This window comes from Monodon monoceros, unplaced genomic scaffold, assembly GCF_005190385.1.
Source record: "Monodon monoceros isolate NGI ecotype Baffin Bay Population unplaced genomic scaffold, NGI_Narwhal_1 Super_Scaffold_5, whole genome shotgun sequence".
Classification (NCBI taxonomy): domain Eukaryota; kingdom Metazoa; phylum Chordata; class Mammalia; order Artiodactyla; family Monodontidae; genus Monodon; species Monodon monoceros.
The window spans coordinates 2,632,073-2,649,916 of NW_021703782.1; the positions used below are offsets into that span (position 1 = coordinate 2,632,073).

At 44.5% G+C, this 17,844-nt stretch overlaps 1 pseudogene; it reads left to right on the forward strand.

Annotated features, from left to right (window-relative positions):
• The first annotated feature begins 1,582 nt into the window (after positions 1-1,582).
• On the forward strand, positions 1,583-3,009 carry LOC114884323 (annotated as a pseudogene).
• The last annotated feature ends 14,835 nt before the right edge of the window (positions 3,010-17,844 follow it).

Below are 17,844 nucleotides of genomic sequence, written 5' to 3' on the forward strand. Positions count from 1 at the left end.
GAAGCAGGTACCAACAAATAAAAAATATTATTTAAAATAAACAAATTATTTAAATGGTGCATGCTGAAGTGTGAGGGAGCCTGAAAAAATGCACCCTCCCTTCTCAGACCAAGTTCTGAAATGACAGAGGAATGTGAGGAAGAGTAAGGCAGGCAGGAGCTCCAAACATCAGCTGGTCTGTCTGTGAAGAGTGGGCTTCGGAACCCCGAACCCACAGGGACAGACCGGCCACGCAGCCCGACCTTCCTCCGAACCCTCCTGCAGGGGGCGCTGCTGAGCCCGAGCTCTCTGGAGGGCGGTGGGCGCTGGAGGTCCAGGGCCTCGGAAGTGCCTGGGCTCCACCACAGACCAGGGGTCCCCTCTGTTCTCCACTTAGGAGGAAGCTTTAGAACTGGGGAAAAAGCCACGCCAGCCTGCAGTGATTAACTCCTGAACTTAAGATTTCCATTTATGACGGTTCATTTATTTATTCCGTCATTATTTATCTGTTCCCTCTAATCCTCTGGTTCCTTTACGAGATGAAATAGTATGTGAAGTTCATCAGATTCTATTTTCAGACTGCCTGGGTTTAAATCCTGGCTCCACTGCTTACTAGCCATGACGTGGGGCAAGTAACATTTCTAAGCCTCAGTTTTCTGTAAAGTGTTTACCTATGTTATGATAATACATGAAAAGCATCGTTCAGTTCTTGGTGCACAGTGAGTGCTCAGTAAAGTCACTGATGGTGTTGCTCGAGTTGTTTGTTTTTAGTCTTCCTTGTACCCTCATGAACACACAGACCAGTGCGTCTCAAACGTCAAAGCTCGGACAGCTCACAGTTAGTCTACCTGGAGTGGGGCTAGAGCATCTGTGTGTCTACCACTCCCTAGGTGATGCTGACCTGCTGGTTTAGGCACTGCACTTGGAGGTGTGGGACCTGCATGCCTTACACAAGGTGCTGGATAAGGTAGACACTTCTTAGTTTTCTCTTCTTTAGCTAAAACAAAATTCTTTAATAGAATCAGCTGTCTCTGTCTAATGCTTCTGTCCTCAATATTTTAAAGGGTCAATCCATACCTAACTAGGTGGTAAAAGGCTTCGGGATGGGTTGGACTCAGGTCTGCCCCTAACGTTTTGCAGGGTTCAAGGCAAGATTTCAGTTGGAGGCCCATGTGCTGTATGTCCAAATAGTTAAAAAGTTATGATCAAACAAACGAGCTTAAATAAAATCTGTGCTACTCCCAACAAGCACATGGAAAGATGCTCAACATCACTATTCATTAGGAAAATGCAAATCAAAACCACAGTGGGATACCACCTCATACCCACTAGGAAGGTGCTATCAAAAAACAAAAACAAAACAAACCCCCAGAAAACAGCAAGTGCTGGGGAGGATGTGGCGACACAGGCACCACTGTACACTGCTGGTAGGAATACGAAGCGGTGCAGCTGCTGTGGAAAACAGTACGGTGGCGCCTTAAAAAGAAATTAAAAACAGAGTTATGTGCCGCCACTGCGCCTTTCACCTCTTCGGGGGCAGGGGCCTGGGCCAGGTTTTACACATCTGCAAGCAGACCGTTCCGGAGCTCTGCCAGCCGACCTCATGGCGTCCTCTCCCACTGTGCCTCTGGGGGCTCACTATGAAACAAAGTGTGTCGTCCTCGGCTACTTGGGAGTCCTCTCTCAGGAGGAGCTGCGGGAGTAACATCTTTCCTCAACCCAAGGGGTTCGACAAGATATGGCTTCACAATCTCTGGATCAAGAAATTTTATTAAAAGGTAAAACTGAAGAAGAGCTAAAATCCCTGGACGAAGAAATTTCTGAAGGCTTCGCCAGCACAGGCTTCACCCGGCACTCTTTGCCCGTGTTCAGCCCCACAAACCCCGACAAGTTCCGCAGAGGACCGCTTGGCCCACCTGGGGAGAAGGCGTTGCAGGAGCCGAGGGCGCCTCTGCGCGGGGTCTTGCAGTCGCCCCTCCGCCGGATGCTAAAGCTCTTCAGCCTGGTAGACAGACCCCCGTGAGGACTCCGCGGCGCACAGCAGCGGCAGACAGTTCAGGAAAGAAAGTGGAGGGACCGCTGCAGGCAAGCAGAGCTGCAGGGAGCACACAGGCTAGGGGCGTACCAGGCACGTCGGGAACGTACACTGGAGGCCGCAGTTCACGCCAGCGGCCGGAATAAGACGTTGGTGCCTCCGATTTTGCTACGACCAATGCTCTTGGGGTTGACAAGGCAAGCTCAGGAGCCTTGCAGCGCATCGCTGCAGTTTGGTGCGACTTTCCCGGAGGACCACGCCGCCAAGCGCATCAGGCAGCAGGGTGGCTAGGGCACTGCCTTTAATCTCCTTTAACCTGGAGTCCGCGGAGGAGGACGAGCAGCGCCCCGCGGGGCCATGGAGGACAGCAACGACATCCACGTCCCGCCCAGGGGCGGCTCCACGCTCGCCAGCCCGGCCGAGGCTCCGACGCCCGCCCGCGACGGCGTCCTGGCGGGCCGAGGGCTTCCCCGTGTCGCTGTCCAGCAGCCAGAGCTGGCGCACCGAGAGCCCACCGGTGTCCCCGGGTCCCGAGTCCTGTCAGCAGGTCACAGTGGACCCCGAAGAAGTCGAGAGCTTGGACAGCAACGGGGCCGGAGAGAAGAGCGAGCAAGTCCTCCACCTCGGACCTCGCGCACGTGGAGAAGCAGGGGTTCCCGAGGGCGCGGAGGCGGCGGCCAGGGAGCCTGGCCCCGAGGGGTCGGCCGCCCAGACAGCCGGCCTCACGACATCTCTGTCCGCAGAACTTGCTGAAGAAGAGTTGGGAGCGGCCGCGTCCGAAGCTGCCGAACGGGAGCAGAGCCCCTGGTGGAGCCCCCAGCAGCCCCGCCGGGCGGGCGGAGAGCAGGCGGCCCGCGGGCGGGGCCCTGTCTGGCGGCCACGACAAAGCTGGCCCACCGCCCGAGGGCAAGTCCCTTTCGCTCGACGGAGGGGCAGCTGCCGTTGCCATCCTGGAGGTGGCAGTTGGGGTGGCACTGGCTCTGAGAAGGAAGTAGATTTTTCGGATAGAGAAGACAAAAAGGCGTAAGGTTTTAGTCGTGTCGACCGGACTGGAGCGGCCAGGAGCTGGCTGGACATCCCTTGGACATTCCGGGGTCAGGAGGACTTGGGTCCACAGGGCAGGGGGCCGACCCACGTGTTAGGGCTTGAGCTGGAGGCTGCGCGCGGTGGTCTGATTGGAGGCCCCGGGCCTAGGCGCCTGTGCCCTGTAGGGTGCGAAGCCTCCGCCCACCAGCCCCATAGCACCTTCCCCAGTGGTGACAGCCCCACCCCACGTGTCTCCCCGTGTTGCCAAACGTCCCCCGGGGACAACGTCATCCCGTGAGAGCCACAGTCTCAGAGCGAGAGGGTCCCCGTGGGGGGGGCCTAGGGGGCAGACCCCAGGCAGGAGGGCGTGGTGGGCCCCTCAGCTGCTGGCGCACTCCTGCCTGGGGTCTCTCAGCTCCTCTGTTCTTCCCACCCTCAGTCTCGCAGCCCAGGTGCTCTGCCGGGTCTCAGCCGCCTCGCCCCAAGGGTGCCCCGAGGCCCTGTGGAGAGGGCTCTCCCAATGCTTCCCGCAGTTCCGCTTGTAAAGATGCTGCCTTTAGTCTTTAAACGTACAAGACGGAAGAGACCCGGGGCCCCTGCCCGTGACCGCGGGGCAAGTTTGTCTCCGCGTTTGGAAGCTGGAGGGTGGCTTAGCTGGCCTATCGAGGTTGCTTCCAGCCCTTTTGTCTGTGGGCGCCCTTGAGCCGACGGGGACTCGCCGGCCGGCAGCGTCTCTCTTGCTGGGCATCGCTGTCCGTGACCTGGACTAGGGTGATTCGCAGGTTCTGGCCTCAGCCTTCTTCCCAGTCAGGCCGCTCCTCGGCGGTCTCTTGCCAGGTGATAACGGTTTCCACACGTGGGCTTACAGGCCAGTGAATCATATCTCTCGTTCAGTACACGAAGTCCCCTAAATATCATTGAAGTAAAAAGCAGGAAAGAGAGGCTGCCCTTGAGGTTCTCTAGCTTGGCTTTCAGAATGCCATAACCGATGCCCAAATGCCAGAGTGACAAACCATAATGATCACGGTCAGCATGTGCCCGTGGAGACTCAGCATAGCCTCATCCACTGACCGCATCCCTCACGGGGAACAGCATCTCTTCATGCCTGAGGTCAGTGTCACTGACGGGACACATGTGCTTGAGACAGGTCATCTCAGATTATCCTAGTAAATGTAACAGATTACTTTTTAAATCCTGAAATTTGTAATAAAATTACTTTATCTATCCCGATCACCAAACAACAACAACAACAAAAAAACAGAATGATCATATAATTCAGCCGTTCTGCTTCTGAGTATATACCCAAAAGAACTGAAAGCACAGTCTTGAAGAGATATTCGTACACCCGTGTTTATAGCACCATCATTTACAATGGCGAAAAGGTGAAAGCAACCTAAGTGTCCGTGGATGGATGAATGGGATAGAAGAATGGATAAACAAAATGTGGTCTCTACATACAAAGGAATATTATTTGGCCTTAAAAAAGAAAAAAACCTTGTCACATGCTGCAAAAAGGATGAACCTTGTGGACATTATGCAAATTGAAATAAGCCAGCCACAATAAAACAAATACTGTATGAGTCCACTTACCTAAATAAGTCAAATTCATAAGGACAGGAAGAATGGTGCTGGATGAGGGTAAGGGGGTATTGTTTAATGGTGGCAGGGTTTTAGTCTTGCCAGATGAAAACATTCTAAAGATCTGTTGTATTCAATACAACAATGTGAATGTAAATCAACATAAATGTCCATCGACAGAGGGATGGATGAAGAAGATGTGGTACATATATACAAAGGAATATTGCTCAGCCATAAAAAGATTGAAATAATGCCATTTGCAGCAACATGGATGGACCTAGAGATGATCATACTAAGTGAAGTAAGTCAGACAGAGAAAGCAAACATCATATGTTATCACTTATCCGTGGAATGTAAAAAAAAATGATACAAGTGAACTTACTTACAAAACAGAAACAGACTCACAGACATAGAAGACAAACTTGTGGTTACCAAAGGGGTGGGCATGGGGGAAGGGATAAAGTCAAACCCACGCTCTTTCCTCTGGGACATGTTTTCTGGTGTGAAGTTCGGGAGAATATCCAATCATGAAGTACTGTCCCGTCATCCAACAGGCTTATCCTCTCCTTGGTGAGACAGGCATCCAAGTACGTTAGGTTATGAAGAGCACAGATGAAGGATGTTTAGTTGCACCAAGTATAGACTGGACATTTCGCCCGCAAACTCTGCTGGTCACACAGCACGGTTTTCGCTGCCCAGCAGGGACCTAGCACCTGCAGCCTGGGGCCAAGTCCAGCTGCTCTCCCTTGCTTACCTCCCTCCCAGGGCTGCCCTCTTGTTATAGAGGCAGAGGTGAGTCATCGCACAGGGAGAGCCTGGATCATAAAGCTGAAAGTATGTTCTATCTGGCCCTTGACAGAGAAAGTTTACCAATCCCTGCTGTAGAGCATAAAAAAAAATGAACCAACATCACAAAAGAACACATGACGAATGAGTACATGGCAGAACAAGCCATTTGCTGTAATGAATGTTTCTAGCTTAGCTATTTACAAGAAGAATAAAATGCTTTAGTTCTTAGAAAGCACCTTATTTCCACTGCATGCTGTTCAAATTATAAATAAATACATATTTTAAGACTGGGGCAAAAACATATAGGTCCTGGATTGGTTGACTGATGGATTGATTCATTTCTTGCTATTTTAAGTGGTGAGTTTTGTTGAAAAGTTAACACCAAAAAACAAAGAGAGCTTTAGCATCCCTCACTCCAAACAGGTCTAGCTGTGATCAAACTGTCAGCCAAACACAACACAAAGTAGGATATTCACCCCAATAGCTGTAGTTCGCATCTCTTTTACATGCAGGGGATGGATGTTTCACGGATAGACCGCCTTTGTAAATAACGCCCTTCACCACCTGAATACTGCATTCTTCAGCCTGGTAACTGGTTTTCAAATATTTCATGCCATGATTAGCTTGAGTGGAAAAACAGGAAGTAAGGCAGCAGCGTGACACAGCGGCAGTGGCTTGGGGAGCCTGGAGTTCTCATCTCCACTGTGCTGTTCCCTGGCCAAACCAGTTGTTTAATCTCTCTGCCCTCATTTCCTGCAACCCGACTTTGGAGACACACAGTGCGTGTGTAGAGGGGGAGGGCCTCCAAACCGCAGTCCTCCCTACCTTCCCTCTGAAATCCTGCGGTATGTACCTCCCTGCGGCCTGGGGATGCTTGACTGCAGAGTGAACCCAGCTGAGTTAATTATTTCAGCATCTCTTTAGAGCCCGTTCTACAGCCTATCAGCCACTTCCTGGCTATAAAGGGAGGCATTTGAGGGGTTTGGCTGGGGGTGAAAGGAAAGAGGGAGGCCAGTGTGTGTTGAGAACTCAAATCTCCACCTGGTACAAGTCTCTCGTTCCCAGGAAGAACCTTCAGTCCGATCTGCAAAGGTTGCTCTGCCCAGATGACCAAGCAGAGCTTGGCCCGACCGTCCGGATCACCCAGTATAGCCTTTCTAATCAAACTTACAGCAGACATGACCGGGCAGCTGGAGGCCCAGTGCCTTCCCCTGAGCTGTCTGCTCCACTGAGGGTCTGGAGGCTTCGTTCCCTGAAGTCTGGGCCACCCTCTCGATACCCCCCCTTCGGAAGTGCTGTGGTCGCTGTTCTTCACAGCATCAGTCTGGGCTCTGGGCTTTCCCTCCACCGTTGTTTCCTAAGCCCCTAGGTTGTTTCTAGTCCTGCCTTTTTCTCAGGCACAAGGGAAACTGGCCTCATTGGCTGGTCCCTGTGGAATCCCGTGGTTTTTTAGTTTTCTCCCGGGAAACCTCTTCATAAGGCAGCATGTAGTCTGCTCTCCACAGGGGATTATTTGGGAGTTGTTAGCGGAATGTTTTGCGATTCTTATCTATCAGATACTTTATTGATTGCTTATGTTATCTGTTGCTGAGAGGGGTGTATAAAATTTCTATGAGACTATGGATTTGTCAGTTTCTCTTTGTAAACCTGTCAATCTTTGCTTTGAAAAATTTGAACCTATGTCTTAGAGGTACACAGGTCCAGGATTCCATCTTCCTGGTGAAATTTTCCTTTCTAATCATTATGTTATTAATCTTTTCTTTTCTACTAATTTTTTTTTTTTAGTCTAAAAGTCTATGTTGTTTAACATTTGCTTGGTATAGCTAGTTTTTTCTCCTTAGGTTTAATTCACTTTGTTTTTGCTGGTATGAAACCACTGTGGTGGCCACAGCAGAGTCCTGAGTGCTCTGCAGTGAGATCAGGTGTGGACCTTGAAGGATCAGGAGATTCTCAATGGGGACACTGAGTCAGAGTGAGAGAGCAGTGCTTTGGAGATGGCATCAGGCAGCTTCAGCCGAGTCACCCAGGTTGGCAGCATACCACTGAACAGCTGAGCAGAGGGACGGGGACACGGCACGCCGGGGGAGGGGTGGGAGGCACAGGCACAGAGGCGCAGCGCCCAACCCCCTTGCCAGGAGGGAGAGGGCTGCTTCCCCAGCAGTCTTGCCTCCAAGAGGTCAGGGATGCCTTGCCCAGGTGATGACATAGGAATGGCAGCTGCCACTTCCTATGAGTGTTCAAATCTTGACCAATGTGCCATGAGGTTCCCAACAGCCCAGGGTAACTCAGAGGTGGTTTTTGGTCACCTCTTTCATTTCTCTGGAAGAGTGCGACCCTTAGTGCCTCATCCTCAAGAAATGGGCCCAGAAGAAGTCAAGGAAGGAAACGAGAGGGATCTCCTCCGGGAACTTGATCATCACGTCCTTGATCAGATGACCCAGCCTGGGTGTCCAAGACAGTCCCTGCCCCTGTCCTTGTCCTCTGTCTGTCCTGAGCACCAGCGGTACCTGCAGCCTTTAGCTTGGCTGATTTCGTGGAGAAGCCTAGTGTATCTTTCTCCATCAGTTTGTCCTTGACCTTTCTGGGTTCATATGTTTCTAACTTGTGTCTTTTAGCATATAGCTGATTAAAAAAATCAATATAAAAAGTTCTGACTTCGGACTGCTTCATTTATCCATCATATCCATATATGACACTGCTGCATCTGGTTTTATTTGTACTACTACTGTGTTTTCATTTTGCCACTCCTTTTTCTTTTTGGCAGCTTTTTCCTGCTTCTTTCCTGACTTCTCTTTATTCTTTCTTTTCCCTGTTAAGTTTTGATTTTGTACATTCTATTTTTTATGGTATCCTTTAAATTTTTAACATGCATAATTGACATATCAAAGTCCAAAGTGATGTCTCTACCATTCTTGAAAACTTATGATGTTTTAATTCTACTTTCCCTGTGCTGTTTTTCACATTTTTGGTGCCCAGCATTTTAGGTGCACCTCCTTTTAACTGTCCTTTCCATTTTTTTTTTTAAAAAGAAAATCCTTACCCTCATTTACTTTATGTTCACCACCCTCCTCACTCACTTCCCTTCCCCTCATTCCTTCCTTCTTGGTTCGGTTTTCTTTGTCTTTCAATTCTTTCTGTAAGGATCTGTTGTTCTTCGACTTTGTTTCTCTGAAAAGGTTTATTACACACTCTGACTCTTGAATGATGTCTTATCTGGGTCCAGAACATTAGGACTTTGGAGATATCATGCATGTTGCTGATGGCAACTGTCATACCTTTGCAGGTGATCTGGTTTTTTGCTTTGTTACTTTTAAGGTTTTCTCTTGATCCATGATGTGCTGTAGTTTCACTTCCATTTGTCTTTTATTTACTTATACTGTACTTAGAGAGCCCTTTAAATCTGAGGACTTATGTCTTTCCTCAATTTGGAATCCTTTTTCTTCTGAAACTCAAAAAGAGCTCTCTCTCTCTCTCCACGTATATGTATATATATCTTTTAAGTTCCATACTCTATTAAATTTTTTCATACCTTTTATAACTTCACTGTTTTGTGCTGAATTCTCGTTAATTTCTGTAAGTCTGAGTCATTTAAGCTCTCCATTGACGTCAGCAATTATACTTTTACAAATCAAGCATTAAATAAACGTTAACTGTTACGGTCCTTCAGTAACTTTAGACATACTAATTGCATAGCCTCTCTGGCTGCTCTAAGGGGCTTGGCTTCTGGAGGTGTCAGTTTTCACATGGTCTCATATGCTGACTCTTCCTTACAGCAGACTGCTTCTGTGTGAGGTTTGTGATTTTTTAATGTTTGGCCCATTTTTAGCTAGGTTTCTTTTTTATGTGGGAAACTCAAATGCTTTCGGTTTATTGAGCAATTTGAGGTTTGTTTCTGTTGGATCTGCTTGAGTTTTCACAAATTTTTCTTTTTCTTGTTTTCTTTTTTTATAAACATCTTTATTGAAGCATAATTGCTTTACAATGGTGTATCACAAACTTTTACATTAATTTCTTAACTGTGGAATCTAGACCTGCCCATGGTACGAGACTGCAGATTTTGACAACAGTTTTTGTGCTTTTTGTACACACATATATGCACACACACACATACGTATGCGTGTGTCCCAGAATTCAAGATTTTGTGGGATTTAGAGCCATTTATTCTCTATGTCTACATAGTAGTTTTTTTTTTTTTTTTTTTTGCGGTACGCGGGCATCTCACTGTTGTGGCCTCTCCCGTTGCGGAGCACAGGCTCCGGACGTGCAGGCTCAGCGGCCATGGCTCACGGGCCCAGCCGCTCCGCGGCATGTGGGATCTTCCCGGACCGGGGCACGCACCCGTGTCCCCTGCATCGGCAGGTGGACTCCCAACCACTGCGCCACCGGGGAAGCCCTACATAGTAGATTTTTAGTTTGCAACCAATTATTAAATATTTGGCCTTTCCTCATGGCACAAACAAAATCCAACAAACTCCGCAAACTTAAGGGAAAACTCCTTATTTTATCTGTCCTGAGGATGGTAATGAATTGGCCATCAAAAAATAAAAATAGGTTGGAGCTGAACCCTTTTAAATCTACCACACCACACTGGCATCACACTGAGGAGACTGCTTCAAGATGGCGGAGTAGAAGGACGTGCTCTCACTCCCTCTTGCGAGAGCACTGGAATCACAACTAACTGCTTAGCCGTCATCGACAGGAAGACACTGGGACTCACCAAGGAGGATACCCCACATCCAGAGACAAAGGAGAAGCCACACTGAGAGGGAAGGAGGAGCACAATCACAATAGAATCAAACCCCGTAACTGCTGCGTGGGTGACTCACAGACTGGAGAACACTTATACCACAGAAGTCCACCCACTGGAGTGAAGGTTCTGAGCCTCACGTCAGGCTTCCCAACCTGGAGGCCCGGCAACGGGAGGAGGAATTCCTAGAGAATCAGACTTTGAAGGCTAGCAGGATTTGATTGCAGGACTTCGACAGGACTGGGGGAAACAGAGACTCCTCTCTTGGAGGGCACACACAAAGTAGTGTGGGCATTGGGACCCAGGGGAAGGACCAGTGACCCCAAAGGAGACTGAACCAGACCTACCTGCTAGTGTTGGAGGGTCTCCTACAGAGGAGGGGGGTGGCTGTGTCTCACTGTGAGGACAAGGACACTGGCAGCAGAAGTTCTGGGAAGTACTCCTTGGCAGGAGCCCTCCCAGAGTCTGCCATTAGCCCCACCAAAGAGCCCAGGTAGGCTCCAGTGTTGGGTCGCCTCAGGCCAAACAACCAACAGGGAGGGAACCCAGCCCCACCCATCAGCAGACAAGTGGATTAAAGTTTTACTGAGCTCTGCCCACCAGAGCAACACCCAGCTCTACCCACCACCAGTCCCTCCCATCAGAAAGCTTGCACAAGCCTCTTAGATAGCCTCATCCACCAGAGGGCAGACAGCAGAAGCAAGAAGAACTACAATCCTACAGCCTGTGGAACAAAAACCACATTCACAGAAAGATAGACAAGATGAAAAGGCAGAGGGCTATGTACCAGATGAAGGAACAAGATAAAACCCCAGAAAAACAACTAAATGAAGTGGAGATAGGCAACCTTCCAGAAAAGGAATTCAGAATAATGATAGTGAAGATGATCCAGGACCTCGGAAAAAGAAGATGCAAGAAATGTTTAACAAAGACCTAGAAGAATTAAAGAACAAACAAACAGAGATGAACAATACAATAACTGAAATGAAAACTACACTAGAAGGAATCAATAGCAGGATAACTGAGGCAGAAGAACGGATAAATCACCTGGAAGACAGGATGGTGGGATTCACTGCTGCGGAACAGAATAAAGAAAAAACAATGAAAAGAAATGAAGACAGGCTAAGAGACCTCTGGGACAACATTAAATGCACCAACATTCGCATTATAGGGGTCCCAGAAGGAGAAGAGAGAGAGAGGACCCGAGAAAGTATTTGAAGAGATTATAGTTGAAAACGTCCCTAACATGGGAAAGGAAATAGCCATGCAAGCCACAGAGTCCCACACAGGATAAACCCAAGGAGAAACATGCTAAGACACATACTAATCAAATTGGCAAAAATTAAAGACAAAGAAAAATTATTGAAAGCAGCAAGTGAAAAATGCCAAATAATATACAAGGGAACTCCCATAAGGTTAACAGCAGATTTCTCAGCTGAAACTCTACAAGCCAGAAGGGAGTGGCATGACATACTTAAAGTGATGAAAAGAAAGAACCCACAGCCAAGATTACTCTACCTGGCAAGGATCTCATTCAGATTTGATGGAGAAATCAAAAGCTTTACAGACAAGCAAAAGCTAAGAGAATTCAGCACCACCAAACCAGCTCTAGAACATGCTAAAGGAACTTCTCTAAGTGGGAAACACAAGAGAAGAAAAGGACCTACAAAAACAAACCCAAAACAATTAAGAGAATGGTAATAGGAACATACTTATCGATAATTACCTTAAACGTGAATGGATTCAATGCTCCAACCAAAAGATACAGGCTCGCTGAATGGATACAAAAACAAGACCCATATATATGCTGTCTACAAGAGACCCACTTCAGACCTAGGGACACATATAGACTGAAATATAGGGCATGGAAAAAGATATTCCATGCAAATGGAAATCCAAAGAAAGCCGAAGTAGCAATACTCGTATCAGATAAAATATGACTTTAAAATAAAGAATGTTACAAGAGACAAGGAAGGACACTAAATAATGATCAAGGGATCAATCCAAGAAGATATAACAATTATAAACATATATGCACCCAACATAGGAGCACCTTAATACATAAAGCAACTGTTAACAGCTATAAAAGAGGAAATCAACAGTAACACAATAATAGTGGGGGACTTTAACACCTCACTTACACCAAAGGACACATCATCCAGACAGAAAAGTAATAAGGAAACACAAGCTTTAAATGACACAACAGACCCGATAGATTTAATTGATATTTATAGGACATTCCATCCAAAAACAGCAGATTACACTTTCTTCTCAAGTGCACACAGAACATTCTCCAGGACAGATCACATCTTCGGTCACAAATCAAGCCTCAGTAAATTTAAGAAAATTGAAATCATATCAAGCATCTTTTCGGACCACAATGCTATGAGATTAGGTATCATTTACAGGGAAAAAAACGTAAAAAACACAAACACACGGAGGCTAAACAATACGTTACTAAATAACCAAGAGATCACTGAAGAAATCAAAGAGGAAATCAAAAAATACCTAGAGACAAATGACAATGAAAACACGACAATCCAAAACCTACGGGATGCTGCAAAAGCAGTTCTAAGAGGGAAGTTTATAGCAATACAAACCTACCTCAACAAACAACAAACATCTCAAATAAACAATCTAACCTTACACCTAAAGGAAATAGAGAAAGAAGAACAAACAAAACCCAAAGTTCGTAGAAGGAAAGAAATCATAAAGATCAGAGCAGAAATAAATGAAACAAAAACAAAGAAAACAATAGCAACGATCAATCAAACTAAAAGCTGGTTCTTTGAGAAGATAAACAAAATTGATAAACCATTAGCCAGACTCATCAAGAAAAAGAGGGAGAAGACTCAAATCAATAAAATTAGAAATGAAAAAGGAGAAGTTACAACAGACACCACAGAAATACAAAGCATCCTAAGAGACTACTACAAGCAACTCTATGCCAATAAAATGGACAACCTGGAAAAAATGGACAAATTCTTAGAAAGGTATAACCTTCCAAGACTGAACCAGGAAGAAATAGAAAATATGAACAGACCAGTCACAAGTAATGAATTTGATTAAAAATATTCCAACAAACAAAAGTCCAGGACCAGATGGCTTCACAGGTGAATTCTATCAAACATTTAGAGAAGAGCTAACACCCATCCTTCTCAAACTCTTCCAAAAAATTGCAGAGGAAGGAACACTCCCAAACTCATTCTATGAGGCCACCATCACCTTGATACCAAAACCAGGCAAAGATATTACAAAAAAAAGAAAATTACAGACCAATATCACTGATGAATATAGATGCAAAAATCCTCAACAAAATACTAGCAAACAGATTCCAACAACACATTTAAAGGATCATATACCATGATCAAGTGGGATTTATCCCAGGGACGCAAGGATTCTTCAATATACACAAATCAACCAATGTGATACACCATATGAACAAATTGAAGAATAAAAACCATATGATCATCTCAATAGACACAGAAATAGCTTTTGACAAAATTCAACACCCATTTATGATAAAAACTCTCCAGAAAGGGGGCATAGAGGGAACCTGCCTCAACATAATGAAGGCCATATATGACAAACCCACAGCAAACATCATCCTCAATGGTGAAAAACTGAAAGCATTTCCTCTAAGATCAGGAACAACACAAGGATGTCCACTCTCGCCAGTATGTTTCAACATAGTTTTGGAAGGCCTAGCCACAACCATCAGAGAAGAAAAAGAAATAAAAGGAATATAAATTAGAAAAGAAGAAGTAAAACTGTCACTGTTTGCAGATGACATGAAACTCTACACAGAGGATCCTAAAGATGCCACCAGAAAACTACTAGAGCTAATCAGTGAATTTGGTAAAGTTGCAGGATATAAAATTAATGCACAGAAAACTCTTGTATTCCTATACACTAATGATTTAAAATCTGAAAGAGAAATTAAGGAAACACTCCCATTTACCATTGCAAGAAAAAGAATAAAATACCTAGGAATAAACCTACCTAGGGAGACAAAAGACCTGTATGCAGAAAACTATAAGACACTGATGAAGGAAATTAAAGATGATACAAACAGATGGAGAGATATCCCATGTTCTTGGATTGGAAGAATCAATATTGTGAAAATGACTATACTACCCAAAGCAATCTACAGATTCAATGCAATCCCTATCGAATTACCAATGGCATTTATACAGGACTCGAACAAAAAAATCTTAAAATTTGTATGGAGACATAATAGACCCCGAATAGCCAAAGTGGTCTTGAGAGAAAAAAACGGAGCTCGAGGAATCCGACTCCCTGGCTTCAGACTATACTACAAAGCTACAGTAATCAAGACAATATGGTACTGGCACAAAAACAGAAATATAGATCAATGGAACAGGATAGGAAGCTCAGAGATAAACCCACGCACCGATGGTCAACTGATCTATGACAACAGAGGCAAGAATATACAACGGATAAAAGACAGCCTCTTCAATAAGTGGTGCTGGGAAAACTGGACAGCTACATGGAAAAGAATGATATTAGAACACTCCCTAAAACCATACACAATAATAAACTCAAAATAGATTAGAGAACTAAATGTAAGACTGGACACTATAAAACTCTTAGAGGAAAACATAGGAAGAATACTCTTTGACATAAATCACAGCAAGATCTTTTTTGATCCATCTCCTAGAGTAATGGAAATAAAAACAAAAATAAACAAATGGGACCTAATGAAACTTAAAAGCTTTTGCACAGCAAAGGAAACTACAAACAAGATGAAAAGGCAACCTTCAGAAGGGGAGAAAATATTTGCAAACGAATCAACGGACAAAGGATTAACCTCAAAATATATAAACAGCTCATGCAGCTCAATATTAAAAAAACAAACAAACAACCCAATCCAAAAATGGGCAGAAGACCTAAACAGACATTTCTCCAAAGAAGACATACAGATGGCCAAGAGGCACATGAAAGGATGTTCAACATCACTAATTATTAGAGAAATGCAAATCAAAACTACAATGAGGTATCATCTCACACCAGTTAGAATGGGCATCATCAGAAAATCTACAAACAACAAATGCTGGAGAGGGTGTGGAGAAAAGGGAACCTTCTCGCACTGTTGGTGGGAATGTAAATTGATACACCCACTATGGAGAACAGTATGGAAATTCCTTAAAAAACTAAAAATAGAATGACCATATGACCCAGCAATTCTACTACTGGGCATATACCCAGAGAAAATCATCATTCAAAAAGACACATTCATGCCAATGTTCATTGCAGCACTATTTACAACAGCCAGGACATGGAAGCAATCTAAATGCCCATCGACAGATGAATGGATGAAGAAGATGTGGTACATATATACAATGGAATATTACTCAGCCATGAAAAGGAATGAAATTAGGTCATTTGTAGAGACATGGACGGATCTAGAGACTGTCATACAGAGTGAAGTAAGTCAGAAAGAGAAAAACAAATATCGTATGTCAACGCATATATGTGGAACCTAGAAAAATGGTACAGATGAACCGGTTTGCAGGGCAGGAGACAGAAAAGTAGAGGACTAACATATGGACACCAAGGGGGAAACGTGGCAGGGTGGTGGTGGTGGGATGAATTGGGAGATTGGGATTGACATATATACAGTAATATGTATAAAATAGATAACTAATAAGAACCGGCTGTTAAAAAAAAAAAAGATACCTGGGAGCTCCCTGGTTGCCTAGCGATTAGAATTCCGGGCTTTCACTGCCATGGCCCGGGTTTAATACATAGTCAGAGAACTGAGACCCCACAAGCTGCACAGCTCGACCAAAGAAGAGAAAAAAGATATCTGCACTCCCATGTTTATTGCAGCATTATTCACAATAGCCAAGACATGGAAGCAACCTAAATGACCCTCAATGGATGAACGGATAATGATACCGTGATATATATATTGGAATGGAATATTATTCAGCCATGAAAAAGAAGGAAACCCTGCCATTTGCAACAACATGGACAGACCTTGAGGGTATTATGCTAAGTGAAATAAGTCAGAGAGAGAAAGAAAAACACTGTACAATCTCACTTATATGTGAGAATCTAAAAAAGGTGAACTTGTAGAAACAGAGTAGAATGGTAGATACCAGGAGCTGGGGGTAGAGGAATTGGAGAGATGTTGGTCAAAGGTTATAAACTCGCAATTAAGAGGTGAGTAAGTTCTGGAGATCTAATGCTCAGCCTTGTGATTATAGTCAACAACATTGCATATATACTTTCAAAGTTGCCAAGAGAGTAGACCTTAAATGTTCTCACCACAAAAAAGAAGTGATGTGACGTGGTAGAGGTGTTAGCTAAAGCTATGGTGGTAATCATGTTGCAACATATAAAAGTATCAAATCAACAAATTGTATACCTTAAACTAGAACAATGTTATATCTCACTTATACGTCAAAAACAAATATATTTTGAAAAATTTCCATGCATTCATTCAAATATAATATAATAAGAATACAAACGTATATAATATAATAAGATATATATATAAATATAATAAATAAGAATACAAACGTATACTAAGATATTTGTATTAATATTAATGGGGCTTGACTGTACATATTATTTTTTTAATTTCTATTTTATATTGGAGTAGAGTTGATTAACAATGTTGTGTTAGTTTCAGGTATACAGCAAAGTGATTCAGTTATACATATACATGTATCTTCTTTTTCAAATTCTTTTCCCATTCAGGTTATTACAGAGTACTGAGCAGAGCTCCTCATGCTATACAGTAGGTCCTTATTGGTTATCTATTTTAAATATAGCAGTGTTGTACATATCAAAAATAAATAAATAAATAAAAGCAAAAATAAACAAATGAGACTTAATCAAACTTACAAACTTTTGCACAGCAAAGGAAACCATATACAAAATTAAAAGACAACCTACAGAATGGGAGAAAATATTTGCAAATAATGCAAGTGACAAGCGCTTAATTTTCAAAATAAACAAACAGCTCATACAACTTAAGAACACCAACAAAAATAATCCAATCAAAAAATGGGCAGAAGACCTAAGAAGACATTTCTCCAAAGAAGACATACAGATGGCCAACAGGCACATGAAAAGATGCTCAACATTGCGAATCATTAGAGAAAGGCAAATTAAAACTACAATGAGGGGGACCTGCCTGGTGGCGCAGTGGTTAAGAATCGCCTGCCGATGCAGGGCACACAGGTTCAAGCCCCAGTCCGGGAAGATCCTACATGCCGCAGAGCAACTAAGCTTGTGTGCCACAGCTACTGAGCCTGCGCTCTAGAGCCCATGAGCCACAACTACTGAGCCCATGTGCCACAACTACTGAAGCCTGTATGCCTAGAGCCCGTGCTCCGCAACAAGAGAAGCCACCACAATGAGAAGCCCATGCACTGCAACGAAGAGTAGCCCCCGCTCGCCGCAACTAGAGAAAGCCTGCGTGCAGCGATGAAGACCCAACGCAGTCAAAAATAAGTAAATAAATAAATTTATTTAAAAAAACCCAAAACTGCAATGAGGTACTACCTCACACCGGTCAGAATGGCCATCCTTAAAAAGTCTACAACTAACAAATGTTGGAGGGGGTGTAGAGAAAAGGGAACCCTCCTACACTGTTGGTGAGAATGTAAACTGGGGCAGCCACTATGGAGAACAGTATGGAGGTTCCTCAAAAAAC